Source organism: Coenobita brevimanus, chromosome 103 (genome assembly GCF_032717465.1).
Source record: "Coenobita brevimanus isolate Jiangsu-jjx chromosome 103, ASM3271746v2, whole genome shotgun sequence".
Classification (NCBI taxonomy): domain Eukaryota; kingdom Metazoa; phylum Arthropoda; class Malacostraca; order Decapoda; family Coenobitidae; genus Coenobita; species Coenobita brevimanus.
In genome coordinates this window covers 16616615-16641355 of record NC_137056.1, presented here as the reverse complement: position 1 = coordinate 16641355, position 24741 = coordinate 16616615, and the positions used below count along the sequence as shown (strand labels likewise).

Below are 24741 nucleotides of genomic sequence, written 5' to 3'. Positions count from 1 at the left end.
TCTTCCTCCTTCAGGAGCAGCCCTGCGGCGACAGCCACTGTACGCGCCGGGGAAGGAACAGCTACTGTAAGTCCCTCTGCTGCTACCGCAAGGGGCCGTGGAACCGCAACAATGGCCACTGTATGTGTCAGGAAAGGGATGGCCACTGTGCGCCCTTCATCCACAGTCCTGAGGGTTCTCCCGGAGGGGAAGGTCCCTTGCGCGGCCCACTCTCCACCCCTCGGCTGCATGGGATGCCCTTTTCTTTCTCTCCCTCCAGGTGTGGCTCCCCAGAGGTGCTGCCATTCCAGGATTGGTGGCGAGAACCTGTCGCCGAAGGCAAGGTTTGCACCCTACAGCCTGTCCCTGGATGATGCTGGATCTTGACGGACGCCCCACGGATGAGGTGCTGCAGCCAGCCCCTGACGGCGCCCCAACCTAGAGGCAACTGCAGTCCCAGGCCTCCCAGGGCCAGCCCGTGGACCCAATGGTGGGGACCGCTCTGGCCCCATTCACCTTCAGCCCTCCGCCAGGAGCAAGAAGTGGCAGGCCTGACTCCTGATGCTGATCTGCCCCAGTCCCGAGGGCCCCTTACCAGGGCGAGGCCTGAGTAGGAAAGGGCCTCCCTGCACCCCAGACCAGACAGGCACCCTGGCCACGATGCTCCTGAGAGCTGTCCCATACTTTCTGCAGAATGGCTCCCCAGAAGGGCTCCCTCCCACTCCCGGGCTCCATCTCAGTTAAACCCAGGTCTCTGCAGCCCACTGATGACGCCTCCAGATCCCAGTGTCGTGCTAAAGACTTAACGGTGAAAGTCACTGCAAGTGATATAAAACCAGTGAGACAAAAACAGTACCCATAAAGGTCTCTACTCCAGGTTATCCAGAGTACTGTGTATATGTCTAAGCACCCTAGAGGCCAACCTACCACGTATAGTTCAAAGAGACCGAGTGTATGAACAGTGTTGCCACGGCTATGTGGTATTCTCTCGTGTATTAACTCAGGCATAAACACCGTACCTGTGTAGTATGTTATGCTATTATTAATTAACCTGTCACTTTACCCCATCCATATTCAGTGTATCTTTGTATGTATATTGAAAGGGAATTGAACGGAGACAATAGTTGTGTTAAGGTGTCCTGCCGAGTTTTATGCCCTGTTCCTTTGTAAGTGTTCTATTTCCGGTCTAGAAAGAGGACCCAGCTCAGTCGCTGGTGTCTTTAGAACGAGAAGTCGGTCTAAAAACATCCAGTAGAACAGTCAGGAGGCAATGGGAACTAGGGGAACACGAAATAGCATACATGTTAGAATAGCATACATGTTGTTGGTGTATTTCGGCACAATCAAGTGGTATAGCCAAGTCAAAATTTTGAACATGAATGTGGTAATTGTGTTGTAATACTGTTCAACTCACCTGTTGGAGAGGATGCCGAAGGCATTCTCCACCACTCGTCTTGTCCTGGAGAGTCTGCAGTAGACTCTCTCTTCTCTTGTCAATCCTCGGTGAGGGTAGGGCTTCTGTAGCCAATCCTTCAGGCCGAAGGCTTCGTCTCCAACGATGAAGGAGGGGATGGGGTGGTCATCTCCTGGCAGTGGATGCTGGGGAGGCAGTCCTATGCGGTTGTCTTCCAGGGCGCTCCTCAGGTCTGTGTTTATGAACATCACAGCATCACTCCTCACCCCATTTGCACCAGCATGTATGCAGATGAACTTGTACTCAGTGTCGACCAGTGCCAGGAGGATGATCGAGTGGAACCCCTTGTAATTGTAGCAGTAGGACCCACTCCTCCCAGGGGCACGTATGGCTATGTGTTTCCCATCGATGGCGCCGATGGTGTTATGGAAGTTCCATCGATCAGCAATCCCATTGGCCACGTTCTTCCATCCATTTGGTGTCGGGCACTAGATGACCTCCTCCATATATTCTGCAATAATTGCCTCGCAGGTCTCGTACACGATAAGGAAGATTGTGTTGTGTGCAACTCTGAATGAATAAGAGACTTTTGTTGCTGTCTCCTGTGGCTAGACATCTCAAGGTAATAGCTAGCCGAAGTCCTGGCTCCTAAGGTTCCCTCCACCAGGTGTACTGTTTCTGGATCCAGTGTTCAATTCTCCCCAATACTTCGTTGAAGAGGGACTCGACCACTCACAGGAAATTCTGGTAGGAACTCTTGTCTTCGAAGAGCAGCTCTTGAAGAAGGTGTTCCCATTGTCCATACTGGCGCCTCCTGCTGATCCATGGTTGAACCCAGCAGGACCTCGGCTTCTTCTTCTGCTTCTCCCCCTCCTCCTCCTCAAGCTTCCTTTTGTAGACCATAAGGAGTGTCTGGGTGTAAAGGGTTTCTTGCACCCTCAACTGATATAGCATGGTAAGCAGTCTCTTGTTCCTGACAGTGGGTAGGACACAGGAGAGGTCCATGGTGATGTACTGGGTGTCAGTGGCAGTCACTGAGTGATGCCCAGCCCCACCTGGCACTCAATATATACTTCCATGGGTCAGTCGTGGGGGGGTCGGGGGTGGGTAGGGGGGTCGTCGTGCATTCCCTGATCGCGTCACGCAGTCGTGTTGAATTCTTGGGAGGTCGTGGCTGACAAAAATCTGTTAAAATTTCAAATTCGAAGACTCGTAGCTCCGTCGCCTCGTGGTCGCCTCGCGGTCGACTTGTAATCAGGTCGCATTCTTGAGGACGTCACGACCAGTCGTGAGGCAGTCATGAGCATATTAAATTCGGGACCAGTCGGGAGGCCAGGGAGCCAACTAGGACACGACCTTGAGTCCCGCTGCGGTCGGGCCTTGAGTCGCTATGTGTGACAGGGGTTTTACGAGCTAGACCTGTAGATTATTCGTATAATTTAATTTATATCGATCGTTCCTTTAAGGTCATTAGGCGATCAGCTTATACAAATGCTGGGTCTCGTATGTAGCCTGCGTTTCAATATATTTATATTTTTCCTGTTAATCCCGACTGTTTGATGCCACATTTTAAATTTATTGTAAAAACAATAAACCACCGTCACTTTTATAAATCATAAAACTCAAAAACTATTTTATAGCATACTTGCCAAATAAATTGATGTGCAAATAAACGAGTCATATGACGGAGAATCGTCCGGACGGCGAATTGTCTTGTTATTGTTGTGACGGCAAATGTTCTGACCGGAGCCGTTACTATGCTGTGTGATAATGGTTTATTTCTGGGTGGTCTTGTTTTTCTTGTGGTCTATGCCCATAAGACTAAAATTGTTTTGAAGTTTGTTTTCCAAGGGTAGGGTGAATACGACTGTATTGTCCTCGCCCGGGGAATACGGCTGAGGGACGACCGCGGGAATAATCAAGGCAAGTTAAGACGGTTGTAAAAATCCCAGTAACGAAATATAACCTGAGTATTACAGTACTGTACGTGTAACAAGTTAAGAACAAACTGCAGGAGAGCTCTCATAAATAAACTAAAAATTTTGTATATTACATTTAATAATTGTATAATTCATTTATGGCACCCAGATTTAGCGAAATTGACGTTTACCTTAATAAAGATTGTATACTGTCATATATGACACCCATATTGGTAAATTTTTACGAGTTGCCAATATACCTCTCAGGTTGTGAATTATATATTTCTGGTAGTTTTTGACGAGGTTTTGGTTATTTTGACCTTTATTTTTGTCTGAAATGCTTCATTTTGCCTCTTTTCCATTCATGAACTTTGACTGGATGAGGAGATGAAGCATTTTCAATCAGTTCGGAAAATTACAATTCACCATTTTGAAACCAAAAATTATTTTTTTTGGTTAGTTTTAGTGTGATTTGAATGAATTTGACCTTCATTTTTGTCGGAAATCACTCGTTTTGGAGATAGACCTATCCAAGCCTATCTCCAAAATGAGTGATTTCCAACAAAAACGTACTTCAAATTCATTCAAATCACACTAAAACTGACCAGAAAAAATTTTTGTTTTTTAAATCTAGGACATGGGTTGAACTGTATACTCTAACTGGGGGGGGGGGCTTCACCCCCCCAGACCTCCCATATTATTTACTTAACCAAGCCTAACATTAACCCAACCCAACCTAACCTAACCTTACCTTACCGTAAATGTAGTCTAAGGAGAATGAGGTGGAAGGGTTAACCTAAATCCTCTAAACCCACATGCCCTCTGCATCTTTGAATTTGCATAACTCTTATAATTCTTACAGTACCACCGCTGAAGGTCCTGTCTGTAATGTAGCTAGGTCACTTCCACACTTCTTACACTTCAGGGAGGAAGGCAGAACACCGTGACTGTGTAGGAAATTCACCCTTTCCTGATTATTCTTTAAAAAAAACGAGTGATGGCCTCGTATTCAGTCACAGCACACCCACTACGGTACAATTGGAAGCCATCGTGGAACTGACTAAAGCAAGGGATGTTTAAAATTTGAAAATCCCCTAATGCTATGAATGATTTCATTGGTCCGCCTTTTGGCTGATTTTAGTTTCATTGGCCGTGATGTCTGAGCATGCTCTGTAGTGGCATGACGTCACTCCCGGCACCTCCCATGACAGGGAGAAAGACCGATGCGAAAGTTTGAAACTGAAGGGGAGGTAGAAGGTAATATTATATAGGGTTTTTACTTTAAATATACATTTCCGAAAATAAATGTATAGTGGAATAGATTCAGAATAACATGGTCAACAACATGATTTTGTCAGATTTCCTGGATCGAGAAATGTAGTATTCTGAAAATTGACTGCATTTTCAACAGAAAACGAAGGCAAAATTCAGTCCGCATCGAAAACTACCAGAAAAATATGCTGTGCAGCTGGTTAACCTAACCTAACCAAACCAGACCAAACCTAACCTGCTTACCTGAAAGATACGATGGTCCAGGACGAGGGTCGCCTGGGTCGTCATCGTCTTCCTGGGGGTCTAAAAAAGTTCCTTTATAGTCTGAAACAAAAACCACACTGGATTCTTTTCTTGGTTTTTCGCGTATCTATTGTACTGACCACAGTACCATTGGTGTTTTTCTTTTCTGTATTTGCAAGGTTCCTGACACACAGGGCAAGTATCTTGAGAAGGTAATACGCCGTTGTTTTCTCAAGAACTCAACGGCTTCCTCCAGTTCCGAGTGGAAATGCTTAATAATGCATAAATAAGCTGTATCACACCCAGTGCACAGATCACGTCCTACCGTACTTCGTCGGAAGCCATAGCGAGAGGGATTTGAATTTTCTACCCAGAAGGAATCAAAGAGCACACTTCAAAGTGACTGATAGAATACCATCATGTGACCAAAAGTATGCCTGTGAGTTGCTGAAACAGACCTAGAAGATGCATGTGCAGTAGATGGAGGGAGAAACACATGTACAAATGCTTGCATTTTTTTACACGGACTGGCAGTCAAGATCCAAGGTGTGGTATTTTGGGAAATTTTTATTTAATTCGATGACTCTGTAAATATTAATGTCCTAATGGGGTTATGGGCATTCATAAGCATTCTTAAGTATTATGCTGTGGGTTTATAGTGGTAATATCCCTGAACTGCATGTTGGCAACTTGTAAAATAATACCCCTAGATTCTGCAGAAATACAGTATAGAATGGTAATACCTTCATATACGATACCCCTAGATGCGATACCCTGGCTTAATGATGGGGGTAGAAATACTACCATACCCTGCCTAACGATAGCCAAACCCCAGTCTAATGATGGGGTTCTATTTTTTTAAAACCAATTTTGATGATATTTTAGCAAAAAATTGTGTGTTTAGGTTGATTTATAAATGTTTTTAGTCATAGGTTAATGTATTTTAGCCATAGGTGGGGTAAACATTGTCATTATGGGGTACATTTTACTAAGCTTGATTTTTTCCAGACATATTTGATGAATTTCAGATTTTATTTGTTTGTTTTTGTTCGTTATTTACAGGTGTTAGGCTTAGGTTAGCTTCCTTGACAGCTGTTAGGCTATTTAGATTGGCTTTAAACTTGTTTTTGGTCTCATTTGGGTGAGTTTTGGGATTGGTTTGGGGGGAACCCAAGGCTGGTAAACACTCCACATTGCTTTACATGTTAAGAGTACTCCGATATACGATACCCCACCTAAAGGTGGGGTTTTACCTAACCAGTTACATTGTTAAACCGGGGTACCTGTATGCCTTTAACCTTTATATTGCTTAAGAGCACTAAGGTTTGTTGACACTGGCAGTGACATCCTATAGAGGGCAATGGGTTGATTCAACCCTGAAACTCATACCGGTATATCCCCAAATCTTTTTGGTTAGTTAGGTTAGGTTAGGTTGCTAGGGACATAACTATGATTAGTGATGGACTCTTTGGATTTGAATAAACCAGGAAGCCCGACATGGTTGATGGCCGCTTGTGATGGTTGTGTGTCAAACTTGATATTGTATAGCTGATATCGTGAATAGTCATGCCTTGGTATACTGTGGGGTTATATCAAGTTCTCTAATTTTTTCTCACTGAGCATGACAAATTTGTGGGGTCAGTTACAAGCTGGCAAAGCCTCACCATTGGAGAACTTCGACCAAAGGAAACTGGTTTTCTACCCAGGTCATAAATGAGTGAAATAAACTACATGAAGAATTGGAAAAGGCTTATCATCTTATGGAGACGGGGGTTATCAAAATAAGTTAGCTATCTGATTTCCCCACTAGAAATTGATAGGTAAGCATTTGTAGGTAGCTATGTGAAAACCCATCTTATAACAGTGTACTGCATTGTATACTGAGGTTGATATAAGTTGAGTGGGGATAGGGAAGGAAAAAAAAGCAAAAACTCTACCACTCACCTGAAATATATGTTAGGCTGATCATGGTCATCACCAAAGAAGCATGGGGGAGTGTACGGTACCTAAGCCCGGCAGCAATGAAAATGAGACAGACGTGATGGAGGCAGATGAGGCAGGACGTAGCATTTGCACCCTTCTTGTTGATGTCTTATTCTTCTGTGCAAAGGGGAAGAAAGAGGTGATGGTGATCTGCCATTCTGCCTTGTTCTTAGGTGCTGGGAGCTCTGTATGGCCTCGTGTTTTGATGTGTGTTCTACGTTGCTGCATCACTCCTCACCGGGTTTGGGTCCTTGTCCTTGATGTATGAAACTGCCTTATCCAGAACCCAAAGGGGCTTTGTCCTCTGTGCTGTCCTTGCCACCTTCCTGTGCCTCTGCCACCTGTTCCCTTATCTTAATGAGCTCCTCTGTTGAGAGTTCCCTGGTGTAGCTGTCCAAAACCTCTTGCACATCTGCTTTGTCAACCTTCTCAACCCCTGCTTCATGCAGGAGATCAAGATTTTCACTGCGGATGTTCTCAACAGCCAGGAACCCCTTGAAAGAGTGAACACACTGGCCGTACTTTCCTCCAAATGGCATTCAGTGTGCTTGGTTGTACCCTCTTCCACACAGGCATCAGCCGTGATGTTGTGGATGGCATTCTTGATGTTATATTTTTTCCAAAAACACTGCATTGCGTCAGTGTCCCATGAGCCACTCGCCATCACCATTTGCCCCATGGTGTGGTGGAGGTAGTTTGCCTTAAAAGAGGCGATGACACCATGGTCCATAGGCTGGAAAAACGATGTTGTGTTGGGGGGCAGATATACCATCTTGATATTGTCCACCCAGTCCTCCATGTCATCAAGGTGGCTTAGGGCAATGTCCATCAGGAAGAGGAAGTGGTTTGCCAGATTGCTTTGTTAGGCATAATCACACAGGCAGGGGGACAGGTAACCAGCCTTTTATGATCAACAGAATGCAAAAGTCAGCCAAGACCTGAAAGTGTTCTTCCAAATACGTAACTTCAAGGTTCTCCTTTGTGTACTATGCCAGTGCCTAGTGAATGTCCCAGTGATAAATGAGGATGGATTTGAGCTAAAGGTTCCCCTCTGTATTCACACCAAGGAGGAAGGTGAGGTGGTCCTTCTTGGTTGCCTTAAACCCAGGCACATGTTGATGCAGGACGTTCCATTTGAAGACTACTCATTGATGGCATTGGCTCTTCCTCATGGCTCCTGGAAGGGTGGAAGAAGGAGGTGATGGTGGTCTGGCATGCTACATTTTTCTTATATAACAGCAGCTCCCTGTACACCTTCAGATGTTTCTCAATTCCATGCACTGCTGTGTCACTCCCCATCAGATTCAGATCCTTGTCCTTGGTGAAGGCTGTGCCCTTTTTCATAATTGCAAGGAACTCATTCAGAGTGTTTATGTCCAAAGCACAAATGTGCCCGTCCTCACCTCCATCCTCGCCACCCTCCTGTGTCACTGCCACTTGTTCCCTGAGCTCAGTAAGCTCCTCTGTGGACAACTGCTCAGTGTGGCTGTCCAGGATGTCTTGCACATTCTCCACATCCACATCTTTGAAGCCAGCCTCATGTGAGAGGTTGATGTCTTGATTGATGCTTTCAACTGCTGGGAACCCCTTGAAGTAGTACACACACTCTGGCAATGCCTTATGCCACATGATGTACAGTGTGCTATGCTGCACCTCGTTCCATGCCACTTTGATGTTGTCAATGATGTGCTTTATGTTGTATGTTTTCCAAAAGCACTGCACCACTCCACTCACTCCAGTGTCACTCTTCCACCATCTGCTCCATGGTGCCTCGGAGGTAATATACCTTGATTGGTGCAATGAGCTTCGTCCAGGGGTTGCAGCTGTGATGTCATTTTTGGGGGCAGATGCACCACCTTAATATTGTCAGCCCAGTCCTTCATGCACCATGGGTGGCTCGTGGCATTGTCAAGTAGGAGCAGGAAACAATTTGCAAAGTTGTTTTAGCTAGCATAATCACGCAGGCAGAGAGACAGATACCCTGTCATGAAGGACCTGCAGAGTGCAGATCTCAGCCAGGCCTTGGGGTTGCTTCTCCAAACAACCCCTGGGTTATCCTTTACAAACCCTGCCAGTGCCCTCGGGTTCTTCCGATGATAAATGAGAAGTTTAAGGCCCCCTTCTGCATTGGCACCGAGGAGGAGGGTGAGACGGTCCTTTGCAGCCTTGAAGCCATGCACATGCCATTCTTCCTGGCTAATATAGGTCTTCCTCAAGATCTGCTTCCAAAATGGGTTGGACTCATCAAAATTAAGCACCTGTTTTGAAGAGGAACCCTCCTCTTTGATAATGGTCCTGAGCTGCACAGGAAAGGCCTCAGCCACCAAGTGGTCTGCGCTTGCTGCCTTCCAGTGTATTGTCACGTGTTTAAGGCCTCATGGGCCCTGAAACGTTCAAACTAGCCTGCATTGGCCTTGGTCTCCATACCTTCCGTTTCCTTTAGGTCTTTCCATATACAGTAAACCCTCATTTATCCAGACATAATAGAGCCAAAGGCATGTCTCGGTAGTGGCAACATCCGGATAATGAATGCTATTCCCCTGCTGCACCCAGATCCTACCTATACCCAACCTCTAACGTAGAGCTACCTAACCAATTTGTACAGCACCTATGCTTAATTTGGCAGTTTTCTGGTCATTCAGGTATAAGTTGACATCAGAACACACAAAGGAATATCCAAAGTAGTGCTAAACACCAAGAAAACCATGCAGAAAAATCACTGAAAACCAAAAAGCTCTCTGCCTATACACTACTGTATGCACTGCACTGTACCCCTCCTTATTTTGGCAGTGTTTTCCTGTCTTTCTGCCATATTTTGACATCAAAACATACATGGGATTATCCAAAATAATTTTCAACTCCAAGAAAACAATGCAACAAAAATATTGAAAACCAAAAAGCACCCTACCTATACAGTACGCCTCCTATTTTTGACACTGTTTCAGGTCATTCTGCCATATTTTGACACTGAAACATGCGTGGGAATATCATAAATAAATTTGTATACCAAGGAAACTATGAAAGAAACCTAAGTTATCACACCTGCCAAAAAACATTCAGTTGGGGTACTTACCACTGGGTGCACCCCAGGCAGGCTTCTTAACTCACACAACTTCAGCAGGTGCAGAGTTGTCCCACGTGGTCTAGTGGCAAACATTTGCGTTTAGCAAATGTCGAAGAACTCCTCCTCCTCCTCCTGAACCTTCTGGAGCTGAGCAATGACCGGTGATGTGCGGTGCGGTAATGGTAGCCTACCCACCTCAGGAGACTCCAATGGATTCTGCAAGCTTACATCCATCGGAGACTCAATGGCTGTCGACGTGTTCAGTTGCAGGTCCGATGGTGAAGGCAGGAAACAAGCTGGTGGTGGTGGTGGTGGTGGTGAAAGTGGGCTGGCACTCGTGGGGGTTGCAGGCTTGAAGGAGTTGATCCTGGTCTGACGATAGGACTGGCGATTCTGCCGGAGGGTAGCAGCGTCCTGTACTGCCCGCAGCTCCATCGCTAGGCTGAGCGGCACCAACTCCCTGTCACAGTGCGGGTGCTCGACATACTTCAGCATCTCCTCCAGGTAAGCACGGAGGATACGAGATGAGGGAGTGAAGGAGCTGCGGAGGGCTGCGATTCAGGGTCCTCATCCTCGTCGGTCTCGCTATCCTCTTCTGTGCCCGCAGAGGCAGCAGAAGCGATCTCCTCATCAGACATGGTTTGATAACCAGGATCGCCACCGTCGTCGTCCAGCCAGTCCCTCGCATCGTTGATGTCCACCTCTCTCCTGCTGTTCTAAGGTGGCTGTGGAAATCATCCACATCAAACCCCTCAAAGTCATGCTCGGCTTTGATTCCCTGGAGGAGACGAGACCAACCACTTTCGAGGGTTTTCACGGAGACTTCCTTACAGTTGTTCACCCAGTTGCACATTGCAGACTTTAGGTCGTAATGCCAAAGATTCTGCAAGGTCTGCTCCCCACATGTGTCCTCGGCCGCGGCCGCGTCCTTGTCCTCCAGCACCACGTTCAGGAACCTCCGACGTTACAGTCTCTTCACAGCCACAGTAACACCCTGGTCCATTGGTTGAATCAGAGCAGTCGTATTAGGTGGCAGAAACATGTACCTAATTCGCCCATCACAAGCAACCAAATCCTTCTCAGATGGATGTGCAGGGACATCGTCCAGGAGCAGGAGTGCCTTCACCTGTGCAAATTATACCAAAGACCTCTGTTTGATAACAGATAACCTCCTTGATGAAGTGTCCTTGGAGCCAAGCTCTGAAGGTCTTAGCAGTAAACCAGGCCATCACAAGAATGGTACCACACAACAGGCAGGCTATCCATCAACCTATTGAGGCGGTGCATCCTGTTAGCATTGACACAGCACAAAAAACACGTTGTTTGGACATCTTCTGACCAGGCACAGTCTTCTCCCATTCCTCAGCTAGGGTGTTGGTGGGCAAGGAGCAGTAGAACAGACCAGTTTCGTCAGTGTTATAGACATGAAGAAGGGTAAGGCCCTCGTCCTTGACCATGCGCTGCATTTTCTGGCGAAATGGGCCTACTTCCTCTGCTGCCACATCCAAAGCCTCGCTGTGTGCCGTACAGCCAGTAAGTCCATGGTGAAGCTTGAATCGAAAAAGCCATCCCTCAGACGCCTTGAAGTCATGCACGTTGTGCAGGCATGCAAACTTCTCAGCATCATCCTTCACACACACTAGCACAACGGCACCACATTGCTGGCGAAACCACAACAGTGTTGACCAGTCATTAATGGCGTGCCGGTTCTGGGCTATTACCTTCCTGCCGCCCCTACGTGTGCTTTCACTGAAGTCCTGTCTGTACTGCATAAGCTTGTTGCGTAACTTCGTGATATCAAACAGTGCTGAACGGGCTAGATCATTTTCACGAAGTAAGATCCTGTGGGAACATGGAATGAGAGAGGAGTGAATGATGAAGTGAAAGAGAGAGAGAGATTGTTCAGGTGCTTGAGGATGCAAGAGTGGATATATGTGGATTGACTGAAACTAAATGGCAAGGTGAAAGGGTGAGAGAATGGGAATTTGGTTTAGGTATATGTGCGGGAGTCAAAGAGAATGAGAGGGCAAGAGAGGGAGTATGTCTAATGATAAGCAAGAAGTGGAAGGAGAATATAAGAGAGTATGGAACAGTGGGTGCAAGGATTGTATGGGTGAGGATGAAAGTAGGTATAGAAGTGTGGGCGGTTGTATGTGTGTATGCTCCGACAGAGGACCGAGTGGCAAGAGTGAAAGATGAGTTTTGGGCGAGAGTAGAAGCATGTATGGACAAATTTGAGAGGAGCGAGAGAGTGCTTTTGATTGGAGACATGAATGGCAAAGTTGGGAATGTACAAGTGGATGGAGTTGTTGGTCAGTGGGGTGTGCCAGCTGAAGTAGCTGGGAATGGTAGTGCTTTGATGGACATCTGTGCTAGTAGGGGGTTGGCAATAGCCAACACCTACTTTCGGCACAAGATGATCCACCGGTATACATGGAGAGGAATGAGAAGGATGGATGGTGAACTTGTTGAATGAAAGGCAATGATAGACTACGTGTGTGTGGATGAGCGAATGAGAAGACAAGTGTTGGATGCAAGAGTGTTGAGAGGGTGGGGGAATGGAGTCTCGGACGATCACCTAGTGATGGCCAAGGTAAAGGTGCAAAGAAAATGGTTGAGGAGATGAAGGGGAAGACAGGAGGAAACAGCTCCTGTGAGAAGAGTGGAGATTTTGCAAGATAGTGAGAAAGTGGTAGAGTATAAGAACATAGTGGAAGAAAGATTGGGAAGTTATGAGCTAGAGCAGATGGAAGGGTTGGAAGACGTATGTAAGATATTTACGGAAGAGATAGGTGCAGCGTGTGAGGTGGTTTGTGGAGTGAGGAGGAGATGCAAGGGTGTGCAAGGGACAGCATGGTGGAATGATGAGGTGAAACGAGCTGTGGAACAAAAGAAGAAGGCATATAGTGATGGTTAGTGAGTAGAGGAAGGGGAGAAGGTGAGAGAGAGAAGAGGGAGGTATATGTGAGCAGGAGAAGGGAGGTGAAGAGACTGGTGAAGGAGAGTAAGAAGAAAGTGGATGAAGAGTTTGGGAGGAATCTGAGTGTGAAATGGAGGGTGAGTAAGAAATTGTTTTGGAAGGAGGTAAAGAAAGTAAGACAGTGTGAAAGGGGAAATAGTAAGGGAGTGAAAGATAGGAATAATAGATTGTTGGTGGAGAAGAGAGAGAAATTGAGGAGATGGAAGGAGCACTTTGAGGATTTGTTGAATGTAGAGTGTGGGAGCAGTGCGAGTATAAGTGGTTGGGGAATGGCTGGGAGAAGAAGAGATGAGAGGAGGGAGGAAGAGATCAGTAGGGCGGAAGTAGTGGAGACAATGAAGAAGATCAAGTTGGGAAAGGCCCCAGGAATTGATAAAGTGTGTGGTGAAATGCTGAGGTATCGGGGTGAGATTATTGTGGAGTGGATATGGAAATTGTGTAGATTTGCTTGGGAAGAGAGAAGGGTTCCAGAGTACTGGAAATCAGGTATAATTGTTTTTTTTATACAAAGGAAAAAGGGAGAGAAAAGTATGTGGTGACCATAGGGGTATTTGCCTTCTTAGTGTGACTGGTAAAATATATGGTAGAATACTCATTGATAGGGTTAGGCATATGACAGAGGAGCTAGTTGGAGAAGAATAAGGGGGATTTAGGAAGGGAAAAGAGTGTGTAGATCAGATATTTGTTCTAAGATGTTTAGTGGAGAAATATCTAGAGAAGGGAAAGAAAGTGTATGCTGCCTTCATGGACCTGGAGAAAGCTTATGACAGAAGAGATAGGCAAGGTATGTGGAAGGTATTAAGGATATATGGAGTGGAGGGGAAATTGTTGAGTGCTGTGAAGAGTATGTACGAAGGAGCTAGGGCTACGGTGCGAGTGGATGGTGAGCTGAGTGAGTTCTTTGATCTCAGTGTGGGACTGAAACAGGGTTGTGTGATGTCTCCATGGCTGTACAATATATACATGGATGGGGTTGTAAAGGAGGTGCAAGGTAGGGCAGTGGATGTGGGGGTGGCTCTAATGAATGATGGTGAGATTTGGAAGATTCCGGTGTTGCTGTTTGCTGATGATACAGTATTGTTGAGTGAAGATGAATGGGAGTTGCAAGGTTTGGTGAATGAATTTGGGACAGTGTGTAGGAGGAGGAAGATGAAAGTTAATGTAAACAAAAGTAAAGTTATGGTGTTTGAGAGGAATGAAGTCACAGAATGTACAGTAAGGTTGGATGGTGAGGATATGGAGAATGTGAGTGCATTCAAGTACTTGGGTAGGTAGTGTGATGAGTAAGGATGGAACTTTGGAAGTTGAAGTGTGTGAAAGGGTACAACAGGGAAGGAAGGTTGTTGGTTCACTGAAAGCAGTGATGAGAAATAGGGAGGTGAGTATGGATGTTAAGAAGTCACTGCATGATAGTATTGTGATCCCTACCCTGACGTATGGAAGCGAGGCGTGGACCTTGCGAGAGGGGAACAAGTCAAGAGTGAGAGCAGTGGAAATGAGCTGCTTGAGAGGAGCATGTGGAGTGACATGGAGGGACAGGTTGACGAATGAAGATGTGAAGGAACGTTGTGGGGTGGATGTGGATGTGGTTGAGAAGATTGGGAGAAATACACGAAGGTGGTTTGGACATGTGGAGAGAATGGAGAATGAAAGACTGACTAAAAGGGTGTATGTAGGTGAGGTGGAGGGAGGGAGAGGGAGGGGTAGACCTAGGATGAGGTGGAGGAATGGAGTTGAGAGGTAGATGAGGGAGGGGGGTGAGTTGGGGGGAGGGTAGTCAAATGGTGGGTGACAGAGCGACTTGGAGGCGTTTTGTCTGCAGCCACCCTTTACGAGATTAGGGCATCGGGCTATAGATAGATAGATTGAAGATCCTGTGATCCAGCCTGCGTCAACCTTGCCCAATGTCTCAAGTTTCTTCAGAGTCAGAACCTTCCTCTCCCGCTCCTCAGGTGGTGGTGGGGCCATCACCACACACACGAGAATGCAGCAGAGCTGGGCCACAACCTAAAGAAGGTAGGGGACCACCACAAAAGCAACCGCATATCGCAGCCATTCTTGCAAGTGAGCCACTCAGGTGAAACGAGCAGGAACTGAGGTGCGGGCTTGTTGGCCGGCAAGCAGTACGGCGCTGCCATATTGCACCCGACGGTTGTGTCCGTGCACAGAAGAAACAAAACGCGGCAAACTGTCATCTGCGTATAAGATTCACTTCCATTTGCCTAGGCAAGGGTTAACACATGACAGAAACAGCAGATGACCAGTAGGTCACCACCTCAGGCAGTGTATGACTAACGTGGCCTGCCAGGTGACTCTGACCATTCAATAGGGAAGTGGAGAGGCGCACATGTTGGGGGGTTTCTCACTAATCCCGGAGGCCGGGGGACTCCTGCCATTCGGTGTAGAGGCGGACGGGCGCTTTTACTGAACATTTACTTGTGGCTTGTGGTGTGTGTTACACGGCACCAGGAACCCTCAGCCAGGAACGACGCTCGCCTCGTTGTTTCATGCCTAACCGTAGGATTTTCTTGAAAACGTGCTCAGTGTGTTTCCCAGGCAAAATTGTGTATGTTATCATATCGTAACCTAACCTGACTAAACCTAACCTATCTCACTGGGACTGCTTGGCTAAGGTGGCTGGCTGTGGTATTGAAACGAATACCCATACTGAATGGAAGTGTACTATTCAGTACATACTGTACTATCATATGCATTTATACAGAGATTACTGTACTGATATTGTATATGAGAGAGGGGGGTGTGAGTTGGGAGCAGGGTAGTGAAATGGCGGGGGACAGGGCGACTTGGAGGCGATTTGTTTGTGGCCACCCCAAACGGGATTGAGGCGTCTGGCAATAGATAGATAGATAGATATTGTAATCATATCATGGGAAGGAATCTCTCTCTCTCTCTCTTTCAGTGTGTGTGTGTGTCTCCTGGTGACTGGGTGACATTGGACATTCAGTTGAGAGGCGGACGGCCGTTGTCACCGAACAAGTACTCGTGGCTTATGGTCTGTGTTCGATGATGGTGGCAGTTGGGAAAGACTTAGCCCTCTGGCCGGGCAGTGTTGGATGTTTGGTAGGGAGGCGGACGGCCGCTGTCACTGAACATGTACTCATGGCTGGTGGTCTGTGTTCTGTGGTGATGGCGGTTGGGAGATAGCCCGGTGGCCGCGTGACACTGAATATTCAGTGGGGCTGTGTACAGATGTTTTGACATCGCTTGTGGGTTACAGTTGTATTACTTGGGTGCTGGAGGTTCATTGGGAGTGATCGGATGAATGCACAGCTTTGACCATTCAGTACAGTACAGGGGCGGACGGACACTTTAGCTGTGGTTGTGGGTTACCGACTACTTCCTGCTGGCAGCTCGAGCCCAGCAGCCACAATACTGATTGTTTGAACATGTCAGCTGGAGGCCAAAATTCTTGAGAACTTTCACATCCGGATAATAATAGCAAGTAAGTTCAGATAATGGTTTAATAGAGCCAAGGTTCAGTGTCTGGATAATGAACATGTCTGGATAAATGAGGGACTGCTGTATTGAAAGCCTTGGTACAAACGAAGAATTGGTGAAGATGCTGCCTTGCTTTGTTTAGGTCGTTAACCCTCAGAGCCAACAGCTGCTCCCCTTCCTCAAGTATTGGTTCCCTTGCACAAGTTAGCTGTTTTGCTGTGAGGGAAGGCACATTCTGCAATGCTAAAAGTACTGTATTGCCTCATATTCCTCTATGACCATCAAGACCGTGGACAGGGGCAGTTTTAGGACACCAGCAATCCCATACAGTGCGGTACCTGTCCCTCCTTATGGTGCTTAACAATGTCCATTTTGACATCAGGGAGAGGCTACGCCTTGGCCTTTTAGCCTTACCCTTGGCAGCTTGAGTTGCACCATGTTATGCACTGGGGATAGCACCAGATGTGATTTCGTAGATCACAGAGTTCCACATATTTCACACACAAAACTCTTTCTCCACTTAAAATTGCATGCAACATGTTGTGGGCTCCTGGCCTTTGGTTCCTTCTTCTTTTCATTAAAAAAAAAAAAAAATTGTGTCATATTTTCATTGTCAGTTGGTATCAGCAATAGTGTTGTGAGGGTCTGATGCAAGCGGGAAGGTCATGTACGAGTAACTCGGTGAGTGCAGTGGAGACGTTCACAGGTGCAGGACACATGAGTGAGTGGCCAAATGAGAATCAAAGGGTTGGCTTGAAGGTTGCCGGCTGCACAGACCCAACATGGGAGCTTTGCAAATGTAAATATTGAGCAGCCATCTTGACTCTGACAGCTGACTGTCAGCATGTGTGAATCACCGCGTCTGCATGAAATTCTTGGAGGCAGTCATTGAAAATATCATTGTACTGAAATCACAACTTGTTTTTAAATGTTATTCCAAAAAAGGGTATAGCTTTTTAAATAGCTATCATTTTAATGATTTATCATACGTATACCGGTAGCGAACAGTCATATAGTGAGACCAGCCTGTGTGTTTGTATTTACATTATATATATATATATATATATATATATATATATATATATATATATACAGTATAGATATATATATATATATATATATATATATATATATAATATACAGTAAGTCCTTGTATTTGGACGCATTTTGCTTCGACGCCTCGTTTTTCACGCAAGAAAAAAGTTTCCGAGATGTCTCACAATTCGCGAATTTCCCCACAATTTGATGCTCCCAGCCGGCAGCCGACACTCAGCAGACGATGCGTACCGATGCTCAGTCTAGGCACTGTCCATTTTTCTGTGCAACAGTTTTTCGTGATCTTTACTGTAGACACACATGCGTTTGTTATTGTTTATGATCATAACATACGATCTTCAGATGTGTCATGAATACAAGCAGGTCCAGCTGGGCAGTAGACACACATAAGTTTGTTATTGTTTGTGATAGTAATATATGATCTTCATCCATGTCGTGCTACTGTTTCTTAACAAAGAATCGTTACATGTTTCTCTTAACACTATTTATTTTTGTTCTGATGGACAAATACCTGAAATGGATGTAAAGTAAAGCTTACTGATATTTAAGGAAGGAAAGAATAATAACCATCCCATTACAGAGATGGTAGACTTACCCCACCAATTTTGTATTCTATTTGACTATATTACAGCCGCTCTTCCTTATAGCAGTGAGTAAAATAATATTGGTATAATTTCTCCCTTCCTTTTAGTGACAAAGAGGGCGCATAAAATGGCTGGCGTTTAGTTAACTGACTTTGATGTCGAAAATTAAATAATCTGGCAAAAAGTGGCAGTTTTTCCATGGTTAGTGACACTGGGAACTAGCCCATCCACCCTCAGCACACCTTCACTTGCCACTCAAACCAGACTTCACTTTATTTCTGGTAAGGATTTTTGGTGTTGCAGCTCTTTATAGCAGTGTTAATGTCTTTTCAGGTACATGTGTATTGTGCTATGCTATTTTAGCACTAGTGAACAGTCTTCCTTTAATTTTGAGTAGGGCCTGTTTGGTGTGACAGTACTTTCTGACAGGATAGGTACATGTCCCACCGGAATGCTTCTCTATTTTTCCCACTGATTCTTAACTTCACACTTCAACATTTCACGTTTCGCGCGGTTTTGGCGGAACATCCAAGCTGCAAAAAATGAGAATTTGCTCTCTCTCTCTCTCTCTCTCTCCATCATCATCATCTGGACCTCCTTTCCCACCCTAGGGTAGGGTGAGAAGTAGCATGTCCAGACAGACTAAGTTTTCCCAATCCAGTGGCCCACACTTCCATTCACTCATCATTTAAGCCCCCGGAATCCTGGCTTTAGCTGATACGCCAAAAACATTCACCACATTCTGTAGCATCACATAAACGTTTCCGATGGAGTCATTCCGGATGCTGTCACGTTAAAGAGGGGTGCCAGATCCCTGATTATGCACTTCTCACAACATTCATCCAGCCAGCTCGATCTCTTGTCAGTTCCCTAGCCTCACCAGCTTCCATACCTCTCTTCCTTACACCCTCATCCACCATATCCTTCTACCTTCTACTTGACCTGCCTTGCCTCCTTCCTCCTTCAAATTCCCTCAGATATACCTTTTTCACGACTCTGTTGTTATCCGTTCTCTCCACATGACCATACCATCTCAGTATACTCTCTTTGATTCTGATGTCCACTGACTTCCTCACTCCATATCTTTCATGAATCACTATTTCGTATCATATCCATTCTCTGTACTCCACATACATTCCTCGGCAGTCCTATCTCCACTGCTCTTATTCATGACTTTTTATTTTCATGCCACACCATAGTCTCACATCCATATGTTAAAAGTTGGCACTAACACTCCTTCGTGTAAGCCTCGTCCAGCTGCAACACTCAAACCTCTGTTTCTCATTACGGCCTTCATAGCACGAGCTACTTTCCTTCCTTGTGTCACTCTACTCTCCACTTCTTTTGCACATTTTCCTCCCTTTTCTATCACTGTACCCAGGTATTTAACCCCTTAACCACGAGGCATCACTTTTGTGACGCTTGGGAGGAAGGGATCATACCCCGGGGCATCATTGTTGTGATTCTGTGTTATTTTGAATTTCCCCGGGCTTTCAAGTGGTGGCTTGTATCATCTATCATTACTGCCAATGTCCAACACTAGTCAGCACTCCTAATCTCATCTGTACTCCCATCCATTGTTGACAGTTTAGCCATTTCTCCCCATTCTTGACTCCCCTCCCTACCTCCCCTCCATTACCCTCTCCTCTCTCCTGCCCGGCTGTGCTACGCTAAGTAAATCTTCCCTGGAGCTTTCCACTGATTTCATCCATTGAAATAAGCCCTGTGCCCTATTCTTCTTCTTCTTCTTGCCAGACGCCATGTATCCCAAACAGGGTGGCCAAGGGCTTAGAGTTAATTGTTTTACAGGGAGGGGCACTAATCCTCCACCAACCCCACTTGACACGTAGGGATGCCAACAGCATCTGGTGTTCCCAGGCGGTCACCCATCCAAGTACTAACCAGACCCAACGTTGCTTATACCAAATAATATATACAAAAAAGAAATAAGGTACCGGTAAGTGAGAGTGCCATACACCTGGAATTGGCTAATTATCACCTGACAACACCTCACGTGCACTCGTTCGCTAATTTTCGGTGTTTATTTCCCCTTGAAATATGCCGTATAATCTATTCTCGTAATAAAAATATATATATAAGAAAGGAAGGGAGAAGCCTAAGTGATATTTACATTCACCTGCAACTACCTAATTATTGCAGGCCACCACACTGTATTCTACGTTAAGTAAATCTTCCCCGGAATTTTCCACTGATTTCATCCATTGAAATAAGCCCTATGCCCTATTCTTATACCAAATAATATATACAAAAAAGAAATAAGGTAAGTGATAGTGCCATACACCCGGAATTGGCTAATTATCACCTGACAACACCTCATGTGCACTCGTTCGCTAATTTTCGCTGTTTATTTCCCCTTTAAATATGCCTTATAATCTATTCTCGTAATAAAAATATATATAAGGAGGGAAGGGAGAAGCCTAAGTGATATTTACATTCACCTGGAACTACCTAATTTATAATGTATTGTCTAGATTTCCTGCCAATCATTTCATAGCTATACAGTATATTAGCAGCTCTCACGAGGCTGACTTTGGCAGTAATGCACTCTCCCTAGGTAGGCCACCCCGGCCCACAAGTATCAGTTTACTGTCATCTTTCAAGGTGAAAGTACATCGAATTCGCGCCTGCTAACTTCCGCCACTTTTTAGCCCCATGCAAAGGGCCCTGTGACCTCTACCTCCTACTAAACCTCGTGTGGAAAGAGGTAAAGGGCTGACAATTGATAGAAAGTGACTACGATCTTTCTGGTGAGTAAAACAGTGCAAGTGGAATTGTAAATACTGTAATGTGTAAATAATGTGTAAACAGCAAGTGAAAGCAATGAATGTAAATATAAGTGAACAGTGGAAAATAGTTTTATAAATTACTGCAAGCGACAGTGCTTAAAACAGTGTAAATAAAATAGAAATGTAAATAATGTAAATAAAATAGAGAACGTAAATAGAAATGTAAATGAGTAGTATTATAAGAATACGAGTATATATACTTGGAGTAATGAAAGTAAGTTTCACTCTAGCATGTATGAATACTATGAGTTATGAGAGTGAAGGTGAAAGTGACATTCACTCTCAACGCTAGTATTCAGGACGAGAAAGTGAATGCTACGTATTTTACTGAAAAAGAAATTGAATGCCTACAGTGACAATAAACTACTATTACTGAAGGAAACTTATGGATGAAGACTGTAGATATATATAAGTGTTATATAGTAACAGAAATATAAACTGTGAGTGTTTTTATGAATAATAAATGACAGAACACCAGCAGTGAACGATGTCAAGTGGGAAGGTCATACGCCCTCGTAATTTTCATTGCTTTCACAGTGTTTTTTTTTTTTTTTTTGGAGTATGGATTCCAAACTATTTGAAAATCATAGAATAGTGTTTCTAGTGATAATATCAGGCTGTGGTAATCGTACTACGGGTTGTCGGGAAGTGTAAAGTTGAGACTTCGTTACCCAACTTCAGAGGTCTCCACAAGTCCTACGGTACTCGATGAAGGCTCAACAAACACCCCAGGAAAAAGCTGAAGGTATGTTCCATAAGCAATTGTGATTTTAATATTCTAGGACTAATAACTGATTTTTGGCAAATATTTTTAGACAGTCTGTTGGAGCGCGAATATGCCCACGGGAGCCGCAAGTCAAAGCAAAACAAGCCCGTGGTGAAGGGGTTAAATTCTCACCAGTTCCAGTCTCTCTCCATTCACTGTAACATCACGCTGGGATTCACCTTTTCTCTCAGTAACCATCACTTTTTTTTTTTCTACATTTACTCTCAAGGCACGACACTCACAGACATTAGTAAAACTCTGCACTGGTCTACCAAGTTCTTTTAACTACTGTACGGTATTTGCAAGTAGTACTGCATAATCAGCATACAACAAATTAGAGATATTCCATCCATCACCATTCATTACCAGCGCCATCCCTTTCTCCATTACAATATTGTTAAGAAGTGAGATCACCAATTAGGTGCCAAGATGTCTCTCGACGTTTCCCAATGTTTACAGTGGTTTTGGTACGAGTCAGAGTTGCCAGTTTACCTGCTGTTTGCGAGCGTAGTTATTTTGTAAGTTGTACAGTAATTTTTGTACTCTTTTTCTTTATAATGTTTTATTTAAGTGATTGCTTGTTGAATTATGTAATTTAAGTTCCTATGGTAAATGATTTTGGGGTGTTATGTAATGTACGAAAACTGGCATGTTTTGGGTTGTCTCTGAGTTGGTAACTGTGCTCACTCTCTAGAATACACCAGAAATATGGAAAAATGTAGAAGTTTCTAGTACAATGCAAGCTTATATAAAGATGGGGTAGAGATTATTACTAGTTTAGTCTGGTGTCAGGTCAGTTTGAGTGAAGTGCAGTGTCAGTGTCAGTGAAGATTGTACATTTTTGGTACTTGTGAAAACAGTGGCAAACAGTGATGGGTTATTGAAGTTTGTATATCATTGGAACTTGAGAAAACAGTGAAGTGTCAAGCATTAAGTGTAATAGCAGTTAGTAAAGTGTGTATAGCTCCAGTGCTTGTGAGAACAGTGAAGTTGCAGTGCTTGTGAGAACAGTGAAGTTGGAAAGCATTAAGTGGAATTACTTGGAAAATAAAGACAGTGAACTTTAAGGAGCCACTGTTTATTTTTGCCTCAGCTGATCTTGTGTACTGTACACCTGAAGGCTGACCATAAGAAGAACAACTCACTGGGCAATGTCCTTCCTGTACTGAACTACTGCTGTTGAAGCCTGTGGCAGTGTGGGACGAGGACGAAACAGTACTTGTGTTTTTACTTCTCTCATCACTCCATCCATGTACTGTACAGGCTTACCCCAGTTTAACGATGTAATTGGTTAGGTAAAACCCCATCGTTAGGCGGGGTATTGTATATCGGAGTACTTTTAACATGTAGGCTATTTCAATGTGGACCATTTACCAGCCTTGGGTTTCCCCCAAACCAACTCCAAAACCCACCCAGATGAGGCCAAAAACAGGTTTAACGGCAATCTAAGTGGTCTAACGGCTGTCAAGGAAGCTAAACTAAGCCTAACACCTGTAAATAACTCACTAAAACCATCAAATCAATTCTGAATATCATCAAATATATGTCTGGAGAGGAGCGAGAGAGTGCTGTTGATTGGAGACATGAATGGCAAAGTTGGGAATGTACGACTGGATGGAGTGGTTGGTCAGTGGGGTGTGCCAGCTGAAGTAGATGGGAATGGTAGTGCTTTGGTGGACATCTGTGCTTGTAAGGGGTTGGCAGTAGCCAACACCTACTTTCGTCATAAGATGATCCACCGGTATACATGGAGAGTAATGAGGAGGATGGATGGTGAACTTGTTGAACGAAAGGCAGTGATAGACTACGTGTGTTTGGATGAACAAATGAGAAGACAAGTGTTGGATGCAAGAGTGTGGAGAGGGTGGGGGAATGGAGTCTCTGACCATCACTTAGTGATGGCCAAGGTAGAGCTGCAAAGAAAGTGGTTAAGGAGACGACGAATGGGAAGACAGGAGGAAGCAGCTCCTGTGAGAAGAGCGGAGAAATTGCATGGTAGTGAGAAAATGACAGAGTATAAGAGCATAGTGGAAGAAAGATTGGGAAGTTATGAGCTAGAGCAGATGGAGGGGGTGGAAGACGTATGTAAAGTATTCACGGAAGAGATAGGTGCAGCGTGTGAGGCGGTTTTATGGAGTGAGGAGGAGATGCAAGGGTGTGCAAGGGACAGCATGGTGGAATGATGAGGTGAAGCGAGCTGTAGAACAAAAGAAGAAGGCATATAGTGAATGGTTAGCGAGTAGAGGTAGGGGAAAAGATGAGAGAGAGAAGAGAGAGGTGTATGTGAGCAGGAGAAGGGAGGTGAAGAGTCTGGTGAAGAAGAGTAAGAAGAAAGTGGATGAAGAGTTTGGGAGGAATCTGAGTGTGAAATGGAGGGAGAATAAGAAATTGTTTTGGAAGGAGGTAAAGAAAGTAAGGCAGTGTGAAAGGGGAAATAGTAGGGGAGTGAAAGGTAGGAATAATAGATTGTTGGTGGAGAAGAGAGAGAAATTGAGGAGATGGAAGGAGCACTTTGAGGATTTGTTGAATGTAGAGAGTGGCAGCAGTGCGAGTATAAGTGGTTGGGGAATGGCTGGGGGAAGAAGAGATGAGAGGAGGGAGGAAGAGGTCAGTACGGCGGAAGTAGTGGAAGCGATGAAGAAGATTAAGTTGGGAAAGGCCCCAGGAATTGATGGAGTGTGTGGTGAAATGCTGAGGTATGGGGGTGAGATTATTGTGGATTGGATATGGAAGTTGTGTAGATTGGCTTGGGAAGAGGGAAGGGTTCCAGAGTACTGGAAATCAGGTATAATTGTTCCTTTATACAAAGGAAAAGGGGAGAGAGAAGTATGTGGTAACCATAGGGGTATTTGCCTTCTTAGTGTGACTGGTAAAATATATGGTAGAATACTCATTGATAGGGTTAGGCATATGACAGAGGAGCTAGTTGGAGAAGAATAAGGGGGATTTAGGAAGGGAAAAGGATGTGTAGATCAGATATTTGTTCTAAGATGTTTAGTGGAGAAGTATCTAGAGAAGGGAAGGAAAGTGTATGCTGCCTTCATGGACTTGGAGAAAGCTTATGACAGAATAGATAGGCAAGGTATGTGGAAGGCATTAAGGAATATGGAGTGGAGGGGAAATTGTTGAGTGCTGTGAAGAGTATGTACGAAGGAGCTAGGGCTACGGTGCAAGTGGATGGTGAGCTGAGTGAGTTCTTTGATCTCAATGTGGGA

General features: G+C 44.9%; 1 protein-coding gene across 2 annotated transcripts in view; it reads left to right on the top strand.

Annotated features, from left to right (window-relative positions):
• The first annotated feature begins 3131 nt into the window (after positions 1–3131).
• PIG-Q (phosphatidylinositol glycan anchor biosynthesis class Q) overlaps positions 3132–24741 on the top strand; it is a 220288-nt gene continuing 198678 nt past the window's right edge. For both annotated transcript variants that reach the window (XM_080284910.1, XM_080284909.1), the window contains exon 1: positions 3132–3316. The gene's annotated coding sequence lies outside the window, so the exon portion shown is untranslated. The remainder of the gene's footprint in view (positions 3317–24741) is intronic.